Genomic DNA, 15,162 nt, shown 5'->3' on the forward strand with positions numbered 1-15,162 from the left:
TATACGTCAATATTATTCTCAGAGGCTACCCGGAACATATCCCAGTCCGCGTGATCAAAACAATCTTGAAGCACGGATTACGATTGGTCAGACCAGGGTTGAATAGACCTTAGCACGGGTACTTCCTGTTTGAGCAAAATGGAGTTGTGGTCTGATTTGTCGACGAGAGGACGGGGGAGGGCCTTGTATCCCGGAAGGGGGAGTAACAGTCGTCGAGCTTTTTCCAGCGTGAGTACTACAGTCAATGTGTTGGTAGAACTTCTGTATCGTTTTCCTCAAATTTGCTTTGTAAAAATCCCCAGCTACAATAAATGAGGCCTCAGGATATGTGGTTTCCAGTTTGCACAAAGTCCAGTGTAATTTCTTGAGGGCCATCGTGATATCGGCTTGGGGAAAAATATACACGGTTGTGACTATAACCGAAGAGATTTCTCTTGGGAGGTAATACGGTCGGCATTTCATTGTAAGGTATTCTAGGTCGGGGGGAACAAAATTACTTGAGTTTCTGCACGTTATCACAATCATACCATGAGTAGTTAGTCATGAAACATACACCACTGCCTTTCTTCTTCCCAGAAAGTTATTTATTCCTGTCTGCGCAATGTACTGAGAACCCAGCTGGCTGTTTGGACAGGGACAGTATATCTGGAGAGAGCCATGATTTTTACATCATTTTACATAATTATGACATAACATTGAAGGTTGTGCAATGTAACAGCAATATTTAGACTTAGGGTTGCCACCATTCAATAAAACACATAACGGTTCCATATTTGAAAAAAACGTTTTGTTTCTGAAATTATAGTTTCTGGATCTGATCATCTTAATGACCAAAGGCTCATATTTCTGTTTGTTTATTATATTATAATTAAGTCTATGATTTGATATTTGATAGAGCATTCATTCAAACAGCACTTTACTGCGTTTGCCAGCAGTTCTTAACAATGCTTGAGGCACAGCGCTGTTTATGACTTCAAGCCAATCAACTCCCGAGATTAGGCTGCCAATACTAAAATGCCTAAAAGAACATCCAATGGTCAAAGTTATATGAAATACAAATGGTATAGAGAGAAATAGTCGACGTGTCATAATCCCTACAATAACTTGCGGCTGAACTTGAAAGGGGTTCCTTCGTTATTTTACCGTTCATGTCTTCCATAGGGAATGTCTTGACCTACTTCAAATAAGGTCTGTGTTTCGTGTAGGCTTACACCACCTTGACAATTTGATAACTGTGTAGATATACATAGGACAAGGTAACTCTGATCAATAAAGGCTAAATATAAGCAAATATTTTTGTAGAGTGGATTTATGAAAATATGTTGACAAACGTTACCTTATCCTAGTGAGATTTACACGGGTATCAAAACGTCGAGGCGGTTTAAGCCTGCACGAAACACAGACCTTATTTGAAGTGAATCTATAAATATCCTATGGAATAAATGAACGAAGGAACCGCTTTTCAGATTTTGCTGTAAGGTGTCATGGGAATTATGACTCACACTTTGGTAGTCAATTCTTACCATGCCCATTATTAAAATAGGATTTCCTGCATATAGAAATTACAGTTTTTGTTTTCAACATTCATCACAGGTAACTTAAACTCTAGTTTTATTATCCAAACAGTTGAGAATATGTGTCTCCTAAGCAGACTCTTCAGTATCCTTGTCACTTCAGAGTGCTGTGCGTGTGTGTGTGTAAGATTATATTAATTTTACAGATGGCAGTGAAAAGCACCAGCGTGGTACTATTACATTGAATTGGCACCAGGGAAAGCAAGGTGTCTTATTTGTGATAAAGATGTAAGCATGGGGTCAGCAACCTGTGGATTCACCTTAAGAACACCTATCCAAAAGCCCATAAGGAAGCAATGATGAAAACAGCTAAACGCAAATTCTTTGCAAGGAAAAAGTGATATAGACACGTCACAGACATCGCAGGCTACAATCGTACAACTTTTTAATAAACAAGCAAAATGGCAGGACAAAGACCTAAGAAGATGGATAAAGCAATTATTAAGATGATAGCCCCTGACAAGCAGTCATTCACAGTGGTGTCGAACGTTGGTTTTCAGCGGCTGATTACTCTTGCTGAACCCCGGTACAGGATCAAATATGAAAAATGATACCGCACAGAAATGCTAGATAAAACACATGAAAGAGCTGTGATGAAAGTGAAGAATCTGATGGCACCATTGAATGCTCCACACATGGCGTTCACAACTGACTGCTGGTCAGGCACTACAGAGTCCCTGATGAGCCTTACTGGACATTTAATTGACAATGTCTGGACAAGAAAGCAGGTTGTGCTGAATGTCAAGACTATGACTGGATCACACACAGGAAAGTACATCAGAGAGATGTTTTTAACCATGTTGGAATACTGGGAAGTCCACACAGAATGTGTAGTGCCTGTCCTCTGGGACAGTGGGGCAAACATGGTGAAGTTATGAGACTGGCAGAGCTTCCAGACTTCAGCTGCAGTGCACACACCCTACAGCTTGTAATCAATGATGGACTATCCAGTCAGAGAGCTGTGCTAGACATTATGCCATGTTGAAGAGCTGTGCAACTCACTTTGACCACTCTGTACTGGCCAAACAGAGGCTGAGGGCCATTCAGGAAGAGCTTGGCCTTCCCAAACACAGCATCATCCAAGCAGTTCAAACTCGCTGGAACTCAACACTACACATGTTGCAGAGGATGTTTGAATAGAGACGTGCACTGAATGTGTATGCAGGTGAATATGGACACATCAGCAGTTTGTCTGCTGCACAGTGGGACATTGTCTCTAACCTAATTGAGACTCTGGCACCTATGGAGGAGGTGACGGTGGAGATGAGCCACTCCAACTCTACAGCAGCATGCATCATCCCCAGTGTGTCGGTGCTGAAGCTGATGCTGCAGCAGGAGGATTCTTCTACTCAAGGCATCAAAACTTTACGGAAGACCATGTTGGACAGTCTGACAAGGCGGTTCCCCAAGGCCGAGGAGACAAAGTGCCTGGTGCTGGCAACTGTCCTGGATCCACGTTACAAAAGCTATGCCTTCACCTCAGGGACAGCACTAGAGAAAGCAAAAGAGTGGCTGAAGGAGGAATCTGACCTACTAAGGAAGCCAAATCCCAGAGCCACAGCAGAAAGGACTAGTGTAGAGGAGGACTCAGATCCAGGTGCAAAGAGTCCAGATAGATCAGCCACCCAGTCTGGTGGAAAGCCTCTACGCTAGAATCCTTGGAAGCCAAGAGGGCAGGGCTGAAGTCCAGTGCAGTTTTGAAATTGAGTTGGAGCGTTACCTCACAGAGCCTGTCATTGACAGAAAGAGCAGTTTGCCTTTGGAGCAGTGGAAGCAGAATGAGGACAGACTTCAATCACTTGCTCCACTGGCAAAGAAGTTTCTCTGTCCCCCATCTTCTTCAGTCCCTAGCGAGAGAGTGTTCAGTGAGGTGGGGATCATTTATGATAAGCGGAGGAGCAGACTGACAGGGGAACATACAGACAAGCTCTGCTTTCTGCACTACAACCTAAAACCTCTTAACTGGGAATATATTAGGAACTACCAGCTTTCATATGTTCTCATGTTCTGAGCAAGGAACTTAAACGTTAGCTTTTATACATGGCACATACTGCACTTTTACTTTTTTCTCCAACACTGTGTTTTTGCATTATTTAAACCAAATTGAACATGTTTCATTATTTATTTGAGACTAAATAGATTTTATTTATGTATTATATTATGTATTATATATAAATCATTCGATTCATCGGTATCGGCTTTTTTGGTTATCCAATAATCGGTATCGGCGTTGAAAAATAATAATCGGTCGACCTCTAGCATGCACTGTGCGGAAAACGTATTCTTGTACTTCTTCTTCTTCTATGGTAATATGGCGGTTCGCAAACAAACATTAGAGGTGCATGCCGCCACCTACTGTACTGTGTAGTCAATCACCCCCCCCCAATCCTCATCCAACCTCAATAACTATACACATCAATCTTTCCTGCTCTTCCACATACCGGTACTTACAACAACACATCATCACATGCTCCAGTGTTTCATCAACCATACACTCGATACACAAACCATTCACATGCTTGCCAACCAGATGCAATGATGAGTTCAATGCACAATGTCCAAGGCGCAACCGAGCAAACACCACCTCTTCCTTCCTAATCTGACCTTTGAATCTTGGTCCACCGTCCTTTCTTTGGAGGGCATATAAATACCGGCCCTTGGGCTCACTGTCCCATGAAAAACAACTTTACGACACTCATAGAAGTTAATTTGCTGAGGAGTCGCATACACATCTTTGGAACAGTGTACTATCAAGAAGTCTACAAATTGTATTAAATAATTGAATGCAGAAATAAAATGACATATCTATAAAACTAAATTACGTTTTTTGTTTAGTGTGTCAAACAGACAGAGCTCAACAACATGTTCTCCATCCATACCACTGGATGTCGTAGAAGGCTTGACAGTGTGAGGGTAGCGCTTCGTCCCTACACTGTCGTTGCATTTTGGTACACCAGAATTACATTAATTTCCAATGAAACGCTGTGTTCGCCTTGCAGCATTGTGTTGCAGAGGCAGTTGCAGTGCGTTCGGTGTGGTGCATACATTGGATTTATCGAAGTTTGTGTCAAACTGTATGTGTAAATGGCTTGACAGAAATTGTAGAAGGTGAATGTTGATTTTTTTGTTGCATACATATCCAGATGATGCTGCGTACTATTCTGCGCAATGACGCTGTCGGTGTGATCGAAGCGTAAGGAGATTAAAGGTATACTCAGCAATATGACGTAGACAAAGAAAGTAAACAGCATAGTGGGTCAATTTCCGCAACAACTAAGAGTATAGAAGCTCAAGGCTCAACTTTTCAACTGTTTTGGTCCCGTGGCTCCCCGTGAAGCAAAACCGTGCACATGCACAGGTGCTGTGTGTGACTGTGTGAGAGTGAAGTCTTGCATCTCACCATAGCTGTGGGAAGTACAGGTGCTGGAGGTGCTGCAGCACCCACTGGTGGTGAGATGAACAAGATGGCACCAACAGACATGGTCGCCCTGTTCCTAGCACCTAGCCAACTTTGTAGTATTTTTTTGTGTATTTATTTCTTACATTATTTGCTCAGAACGTTTCTTTCACTATGGGCTGCTCTAAGACTCCACTGACGGAGAAGAGGAATATAAAGTGGGCTTTTAGTCCGACTCAGGAGGCGTGCATACCATCCACTGCTTCCGAGCATATTACACGCTAATGTTCAGTCCCTGGACAATAAAGTAGACAAGTTCAGGATGAAGAGCACCTTCTAGAGAGACATCAGGGACTGTACATTTCATGGAATCATGGCTTTCTTCGGATATACTATCCCTGTCCATACAGCCAGCGGGGTTCTCAGTACATCGTGCGGACAGGAATAAAATAAGTCTCCAGGAAAAAAGCAGAGGTATATGTTTCATGATTTAACTACTCATGGTGTGATTGTGTTAACGTACAGGAACTCAAGTCCTTTTGTTTTCCTGATCTGGAATACCTTACTATCAAATGTCGACCACATTACCTCCCAAGAAAATGTTCTTTGTTCGTCGTCACAGCCGCGTATATTTCCCCTCAAGCCGACACCGCGACGGCTCTGGACTTCATGCAAACTGGAAACTGCCTATCCTGAGACTGCATTTATTGTAACTGGGGACTTTAATAAAGCAAATCTGGGGAAAACGCTAAAGAAGTTTTATCAGCTGCGCTACTCGCTCATCAAGAATTCTTGACCATTGCTACTCCCCCTTCCGGGATGGTGGGACGGCAGGTAGCCTAGTGGTTAGGGTGTTGGACTAGTAACCGAAAGGTTGCGAGATTGAATCCCCGAGCTGACAAGGTACAAATCTGTCGTTCTGCCCCTGAAAAAGGCAGTTAACCCACTGTTCCTAGGCCATCATTGAAAATAAGAATTTGTTCTTAACTGGCTTGCCTAGTTAAATAAAGGTAAATAATGGCTACAAGGCCCTTCCTTGCCCTCCCTTTAGCAAATCAGATCACGCCTCCATTCTGCTCCTCCCTTCCTATAGGCAGAAACTTAAACAGGAAGTACCCGTGTTAAGGATTGTTCAATGTTGGTCTGACCAATCGAAATCTATGCTTCAAGATCGCTTTGATCATGCGGACTGGGATAGGTTCCGGGTTGCCACTGAGAATAAGAGGAAGTGAATAGAGGATGTTGTTTTCACTGTGACGATTAGAACTTATCCAAACCAAAAACCAAAAACCAAAAACCACCAATTACGGGTTATAAAGGGAAAACCAGCGAAGTCACGGACACCGATTCCTTGCTCTGGACAAGCTAAACACCTTCTTTTTTTTCTTTTTTTTTCTTCTTTTTTTAAAAATTTTCTCCCTTTTTCTCCCCAATTTTCGTGGTATCCAATCGCTAGTAATTACTATCTTGTCTCATCGCTACAACTCCCGTACGGGCTCGGGAGAGACGAAGGTCGAAAGCCATGCGTCCTCCGAAGCACAACCCAACCAAGCCGCACTGCTTCTTAACACAGCGCGCCTCCAACCCGGAAGCCAGCCGCACCAATGTGTCGGAGGAAACACCGTGTACCTGGCCCCCTTGGTTAGCGCGCACTGCGCCCGGCCCGCCACAGGAGTCGCTGGAGCGCGATGAGACAAGGATATCCCTACCGGCCAAACCCTCCCTAACCCGGACGACGCTATGCCAATTGTGCGTCGCCCCACGGACCTCCCGGTCGCGGCCGGCTGCGACAGAGCCTGGGCGCGAACCCAGAGACTCTGGTGGCGCAGTTAGCACTGCGATGCAGTGCCCTAGACCACTGCGCCACCCGGGAGGCCCGCTAAACACCTTCTTTATCCGCTTCAAGGAAAACACAGTTCCAGTGCTGGGGGAGCAGCCCGTATCCCTAGCCGCTCCCTCAGAGCATGTGCAGACCAGCTGGCTAGAGTGTTTACGGACATATTCAATCTCTCCCATCCCAGTCTGTTGTCCCCACTTGCTTCAAGATGTCCACCATTGTTCCTGTACCCGAGAAAGCGAAGGTAACTGAACTAAATGACTATCACCCCATAGCACTCACTTCTGTCATCATGAAGTGCTTTGAGAGGCTAGTTAAGGATCATATCACCTTCACCTTACCCGACACCCTAGACCCACTACAATCGCCATTGCCTCTGGACAAGAGGAATACCTATGTAAGAATCCTGTTCATGAACTACAGCTCAGCCTTCAATACCATAGTACCCTACAAGCTCATCACTAAGCTTAGGCCCTGAGTCTGAATCCCGCCCTGTGCAACTGGGTCCTGAACTCCCTGACAGGCTGAACCCAGGTGGTGAACACAACAAAACGAAGGAGCTGATCGTGGACTTCAGGAGACAGCAGAGGGACTGTTTTTTGGCATGCACATCACTGAAAACCTGAAATTGTCTATCCACACAGACTGTGTGGTGAAGAAAGCGCAACAGCGCTTGGCCCCTAAGATCCTCACAAACTTCTACAGATGCACCACTGAGAGTCATCCTGTCGGGCTGTGTCACCACCTGGTACGGCAACTACACCATCCACAACCGCAGGGCTCTAGAGGGTGGTGCTGTCGGCCCAACGCATCACCAGGGCACATTTCTTGCACTCCAGGACATCTACAGCACCCATTGTCACAGGAAGGCGGAGAAGATCATCAAGGACCTCAGTCACCCAAGCCACAGTCTGTTCACCCCGCTATCAACTAGAAGGCGGAGATAGCACAGGTGCATCAAAGCTGGGATCACCAAGACTGAAAAACAGCTTCCATCTGCAGGCCGTCAGATTGTTAAATAGTCACTACTAGCTGACCTCCGCCCAGTACCCTGCACTGAACTGGAACAATATCAAATAAGGAACATAGCATTCTCTCAACATTGGCTTGCAGACCTGCTCCTGTCCATGTCAAACACATAGGTGTACTAGCCCACTAGTTTAGCAAGCAACACCATGCTGGGCAAGGCACAGGTCATATAAACTAGATTGAGTTATTTGGCAATGTTAGTTGTGAATGATACAAACCATAGAATGTCTTAGAAATCAACAGATAGGCCTATATGGGCTGTATGATGCGACTATAGGCTATTGACGATTTGAGAAAGTTGCAAAAAAAAGTTATCACATTTTCACCCATCAGACTGTTCTCAATTTAATATTGTCTTTACTAACATGTAAAATTAGTTTTGATTTAGAATTGCCCACTATCAAATAGGCAGGAACAGTGGCAAGAGTTCCAAGTGACGCTTGGAATTCAGTCCAAAGAGTTCAATTTTGGTTTCATCAGACCAGAGAATCTTGTTTAGGTGTCTTTTGAGTGTCTTTTGGCAAACCAAAAAGTTTGCCAAAAAAAACTTTTACTGAAGAGTGGCTTCCATCTGGTCACTCTACCATAAAGGCCTGATTGGTGGAGTGCTGCAGAGATGGTTGTCCTTCTGGAAGGTTCTCCCATCTCCACAGAGGAACTCTAGAGCTCTGTCAGAGTGACTATCGGGTTCTTGGTCACCTCCCTGACCAAGGCCCTTCTCCCCCAATTGCTCAGTTTGGCTGGGCGGCCAGCTCTAGGAGGAGTCTTGGTGGTTCCAAACTTCTTCCATTGAAGAATTATGGAGGCCACTGTGTTCTTGGCGACCTTCAATGATGCAGACATTTTTTGGTACCCTTCCCCAGATCTGTGCCTCGAAACAATCCTGTCTCGGTGCTCTACGGACAATTCCTTTGACCTCATGGCTTGGTTTTTGCTCTGACATGCACTGTCAACTATGGGACCTTACTGTATATAGACAGGTGTGTGCCTTTCCAAATTATGTCCAATCAATTGAATTTACCACAGGTGGACTCCAATCAGGTTGTAGAAACATCTCAAGAATGATCAATGGAAACAGGGTGCACCTGAGCTCAATTTCGTGTCTCAAAGAAAGGGTCTGAATACTTATGTAAATAAGGTATTTCTGTTTGATATTTTTATACATTTGCAAAAAATTCTAAAAACCTGTTTTCACTTTGTCATTGTGGGGTATTGTGTGTAGATTGCTGAGGATTTTTTTATTTTTTTTATCCATTTTATAATAAGGCTGTAATGTAACAAAATGTGGAAAAAGTCAAGGGGTCTGAATACACATAACCCCTTATATGTATGAATGTTTAAATTGATCATCACCTTAGAAAGTGCTGTCCATTTCGTTGTGTTAGGCTTTGAAACAACATCCACATTGACCATGTTTTCCACTCAGTTTCAAATTGATCAATCACAGTGAGGTGAGTTTTAAAAGCATGATACTGTTTTGATAAGTGTTTGATGTGATTTTCAATTACATTTGCATTGATGTCAGCGTGGTTAGAGGGACAATAGAGCCCTGAGTACCAGGCCATTAGCTACCTTTTGATCATTAGTGAGTTGGGTTCTACTAACACATGTCCAGAGTGCATAAGAGGAGATTACCATGACTCAATGGTCACGTAGAATTTTACTGCAGTCATGACTGGTCACGCAACAGCCCTAGTCGTGGTGAATTAAGACAATCAGAAATCGGACATCCCCAAATGGGCACTTTCCTACATTTGTCCGCAGCAGGCCAGTAGTACTTCTCTGCGTGCTCAGGTGCCCTCGCTCCATCAACATTAAGAAGACAGCGAAATCAGACACATGCTCGTTGCTCACATGGAGCACTCCAAACAAAACACAATGAAAAAATGTACAACACTCAGAAATGATGGTATGACAACCAAAACTTGTTTCTCACACGTGGATCAGGTTGTGAACTCTGCAAACAACGTTTCCACTGCGAGAATAAGAACAGTAAATGACTGTAGGCCTAATTAATCCATGCATTAACAGAAATGTATGTAACCAAATGATGGGGTTAACTGTAAATGTACTACTGGTGAATTTATAAAAATAAACAATAAAAGTGCAAACAATTAACAGGAGACAGCTCACCATATTCTGGAGAGCTGAGCACATTCTGGAGAGAGATGTGCCAAATGTCTTTGTCACACACTCCTCCCCTTCTTGTCTCAACATTTCAAATTTTCCTCAAGACACATTATCTTCACACATATTTGAGATGCATTGCTTTCACTGACAGCCACATCTCAATAATCAGTGCGGCCTATTGCTACCTGCACTGCACAAATTGTGGGCTACCCAAATAGGCATATATGCCTACTGATGATGATTTTTATGATTTGAAACAATCCACAGCTTTAAAAAAACAAATGGTCCAAATTAAGCATTTTCCTACAACTGAGCAAATCAATGTGGTGCCCCCTTTGTGCTTTGTATAATATCATCTAGGTTCCACAGGTGAGCGCAAAGATGATGGAAAGAGAAAGACCATGGGTATTCATAAACTTTATTACATGATCTTCTTAAAAATCAGATGCTTTTTATTCTCCGTTAGGTCAAGTAGATCACAAGTCAATGAATCAAAAGAAATTGCTTCAAAAAAATCCCCCAGAATGCAGCATCTCAATTTAGTTGAATGCCTATGGTATGGGTTCAAGGCATTCTAGCAAAGGCTTGTTAAAATGAGCCCATTAATGTAGAAAGCCTTATTTAACCAACAATGCCATGTCTGCCAGTGGGAAGCCAGTAACTGCACAGTCCTCAGGAGTCAGGCTGACAACAGGATGGGATGCTCAAGAGCTTTAGAGCAATCAGCAACTTTTAAAAAACATACCCTTTACCAGTTCACTACACACACGGGCACGCACACACATACACACAGGGTCTTAAAGCCAAATCAATGTGGAGAAAGGGAAGGCTCGGAGGTCCTGGTGTCTGCCATACCATACTGCTACATAAAAAGGTGAAGGATGCCATGTTAGCAATTGGTTCCAATTGACAGAGGATTGGTCATGGTCAGTCTCCTGGGTGGAAATCCTGGTGAGAATGTGGCTATTGCACCAGCAAGAGGGCAAGAGAGGCCAGTGCTGGACAATAGAGCACCCAGAGGAATCTGGCTACAGTGGAACACACTCACAGTGGATCACAATCTCCCCCTGTTTTAACTCTTCAACTACCAGATGTTCACATACTTAGCAGTGTCTATATGACCATTATATATACACTGGACAAAAATATAAACGCAACATGTTGCAAACGCACAAAAAGCTTCTTTCTCTCAGATATTGTGCACAAATTTGTTTACATCCCGGTTAGTGAACATTTCTCCTTTGCCAAGATAATCCATCCACCTGACATGTGTGGCATATCAAGAAGCTCATTAAACAGCATGATCATTACACAGGTGCTCCGTGTGCTGGGGACAATAAAAGGCCACTCTAAAATGTGCAGTTTTGTCACAACACAATGCCACAGATGTCTCAAGTTGAGGGAGCGTGCAATTGGCATGCTGACTGCAGGAATGTCCACCAGAGCTCTTGCCAGAGAACTGAATGTTAATTTATCTCCCATATGCCACCTCCAACATCGTTTTAGAGAATTTGGCAGTACGTCCAACTGGCCTCACAAGAGCAGACCACTTGTAACCACACCAGCCCAGGACCTCCATATCCGGCTTCTTGACCTGCGTGATCATCTGAGACTAGCCACCTGGACAGCTGATGAAACTGATGAGCATTTCTGTCTGTAATAAAGCCCTTTTGTGGGGTAAAACGTATTCTTATAGGCTGGGCCTGGCTCCCCAGTGGGTGGACCCTCCCAGGTGGGCCCTCCCAGGCACAGTCTTGTGTAATCCATAGATTAGGGCCAAATTAATTTGCATTTATATTTTTGTTCAGTGTACCTTCCTTACTAAAAACAGGGTCTACATATAGTATGTCTTGGGAAACAGCTTTGTTCACTTTTTTGTTACATTTTGTAGACCTGCCTATGCATTTTCTTTTAATTTACAGTTTTTTTTATCATGGTCATGCATGGATGAGCTCTACTCTAATCAAATTAATTCTGCAATTAGGACCTGAATCCGGGCCCCTACGCTAAACCAATTTTTGGCATGTAATATTTAATGCCACCACACCCAGTTTCTCCAATTAGCCAGTCATCTGGCCAGCTGGGGCCTCAACTTTTTAGAGTGCGGTTCAGTGGAGAGGCTGGGTATTTGAAGAGACCACTGGCTGACAGGCAGGGCAGTCACAGGGAGGGACCAGTGAGTCCTGCCAGTTCTCCAGAGGGGCCCTTTGTGGCACAGACTCTGCCCAGATCAGCTTACCCTTTCACAGCCCAAGCCCCGTCTCCCACAGGCCCTCAGCTCCAGCTGACAACAAGGCTCCAGCTGCTAATTATCCGGCTGATGGAGGGGTGGGACTGAAGTGGGACTGTCAAAGCTAAGGGTGGCAACACTCTCTAAAGAGATGTGGAGTGGGGTGGCCAAACAAGTTCCAAAAATGGCAGCATCAATACCATTTTTATCATTTCAATATCTCTATTCAGTATTACTACTCTTTACTAGAATTCAGTTAAATAACCATTATCTCTATTTAATAAGGCACATTCTTTCACAGAACAGGGATTGGTCTGTGTTCAGAACAGATGAGAAACAGCATTTTGCATCTTAGATGAGACCGAGACTGTAAGAACAACAGCAGAAACAAACCATTCAGTTACAGTACTTTGACCATTGGGTTCATAACGTTGGATGCTGTCCGTTTCACAGACTCAAACCTGGTCACCAGAATCCTGTTGTCCAGTTGCTGCAGAGAGGAGAGAGACAGAGTGTGCATTCAGAATTCACACTAATACACCTATTTTCATACATAATAATGAAACCAGCATTAGAACCCAAATATGTGACTATGCAAGGTTTTGCAGAGGAATAGACCAGCACTGAATGCTGGGCTACACATCATTGAGACAGAGTCAAGTCTGGCACTCAAAAGTACAACTGAAAAACATAAATGAAAAGTTTCTGGTTTGTTTGGTTTTAGATGCATCTCCATTGTCTAGAAAGATTCTGACTTACTTTGATGTAGACTGTAAGGTCTGTGCAGAGAGGATCTGTAGGTCCTGGGAGCTGCCCTAAGAAACTCACAGTGCTGTCTAGTGACACCTCACTGGACTTGGGGAACTTCTGGCCTAAAGAGTGGTAGGGCAGAATAGGCATGTTGTTTTTCCATAAACAAAGGCTATTTTAACATGTAATATGGCTTAAACTGGGTCATTGCAAAGTGTAAATGTTGTCGCCAGACCAATGAGACATACAGAGGACCCAGACCAGCAGGTTCTCCTTGAACACCTCCAGCTGTCCTGAGCTCACCTTTACATCCACACTGCTCATCTGGTCCATACAGGGACACATAGGTCAGAGGTTAAATTTAACTTCAAGTCAAGATGTGTTTCTTAAAAGAATTGCTGAAACACTATTTCAAGCGACAAAAAGTGATGATTATGTGTAATAAGCTACTATGTTGACATCAGGAAGCCCGTCATCAATGTGAGATGTTATGTATTGTATATAGAGGAAGCGCTACCGGAGAGCCAAGTCTAGGTTCAAAAGGCTCATTAACAGCTTCTACCCCAAGCCATAAGACTGCTGAACAATTCATCAAATGGCCACCCGGACAATTTACATTGACGATCCCCCCCTTTGTTTTTACACTGCTGCTACTCGCTGTTTATTATCTATGCATAGTCACTTTACCCCTACCTACCTATGTACAAATGACCTCGACTAACCTGTACCCCCGCACATTTACTCGGTAACGGTACCCCCTGTATATAGCCTCGTTATTGTTATTTTATTGTGTTACTTTCTTTTCTTTTTACTTTACTTTATTTAGTAAATATTTTCTTAACTCTATTTATTGAACTGCATTGTTGGTTAAGGGCTTGTAAGTAAGCATTTCACGGTAAGGTCTACTACACCTGTTGTATTTGGCGCATGTGACAAATACAATTTGATTTGATATGTCCATAGGTTACCTGTTAAAGAACGGCAGATGTGCCTCACAGTACTCAAAGCTGTTCCTCACACTCTCGTGAAGTTTGAGACTCACAGTCAAATGCAGCTGGTTGTCATACTCCTTCAGCTGATAGAGAGGATGGGTGGCACGGGGACCTGAGAAAAGACAGCATTTCATTTACCATGAGATGAACACAGCAATGTATGACATTTTTTGATGTATGAAGGAGTGTTTAGCTATGTTTAGAAGCTGTGTACCTGAAAGACTCAATGGGAGAAGGGGAACTTGTAGGGGCCAGAGGCATCCAGTGAAGACACACAAGGATGGACCAGGACATCCAGCAGTGGTGAGCCATTGGGTCGCAGGGAGAGAGTGACCGTCACATTGGGAAGGACCCCTTCCACGTCACACAGATTACACAAAGGGAAAAATAACAAATGTGTTTGAGATAATTAGGAGACAGCAGAAGGCAACAAGAAGCTTTAGCATTACATTTACTGTACCATAGACATAAACGATATTACTGTGCTCACCTTGCAATTCACTGTGCCGTAGACACTGTGCAGTTTCCATACTGCATGGAGCGTACCATCTCCGATAGAGCTACATTCACCACATCCCCACCATGCTGCAGCCGTTTTCTAGGCTTGGTGTTTCTGGATCCTTGCAGGAGAGGGCATTGCTGATGCCGATGAGGCCCCTGGCTGAGGGATGTCCAGGGGGGTACCAAAGGGGCAGACCTGCAGGAAGATAGAGGGTATCATGGCCAGGCGAGAGGCCAGCCCTTCACTGTCAGGCCTACTCCCAGACCCACAGAGGAAAGCCCGCAGGTCCGACAACAGTGTGAGGTCCTGTGAGACAGAGAACAGCCTGGCCAGAGGAGGAAGGGCCCATCCACCAGGGGCAAATGGCCAACACTGGCCAGAGGACCCCTCCATTGGAACCCTCCACATGCAGCTTCATAGCTGGCGAGCGCTGCTGGTGGAGACAGTTATCTCATGGAGCCATGTACAGTTTGTCAGGGTTTGTGAGTAATAGGAGCTGTGAGTAGGAGCTGGAGCACATGAACATCCTCTGGGACAGACACACACAGGGAGCCGGCCAGACACTTAGCACGCTGCTCCACTGTTGGGTATCACATGTGTTAGAGAAGAAGACAAAATACTGCTCAATCACAAAGATGACATAGCCTGCTGACAGTGTTGAAAGTAGAATAATAAAAATGAGTACATGCACAGTACAATCAGGGAAAATAAGAAAAAAAAG

At 44.1% G+C, this 15,162-nt stretch overlaps 2 pseudogenes; one reads left to right on the forward strand and one right to left on the reverse strand.

Moving 5' to 3' along the window:
• Positions 1 to 1,975: 1,975 nt before the first annotated feature.
• Positions 1,976 to 5,033, forward strand: LOC120059997 (annotated as a pseudogene).
• A 6,509-nt stretch (positions 5,034 to 11,542) lies between these two features.
• Positions 11,543 to 14,520, reverse strand: LOC120059889 (annotated as a pseudogene).
• Positions 14,521 to 15,162: the final 642 nt, after the last annotated feature.

The sequence above is a fragment of the Salvelinus namaycush genome, chromosome 15 (assembly GCF_016432855.1).
Source record: "Salvelinus namaycush isolate Seneca chromosome 15, SaNama_1.0, whole genome shotgun sequence".
Lineage (NCBI taxonomy): Eukaryota > Metazoa > Chordata > Actinopteri > Salmoniformes > Salmonidae > Salvelinus > Salvelinus namaycush.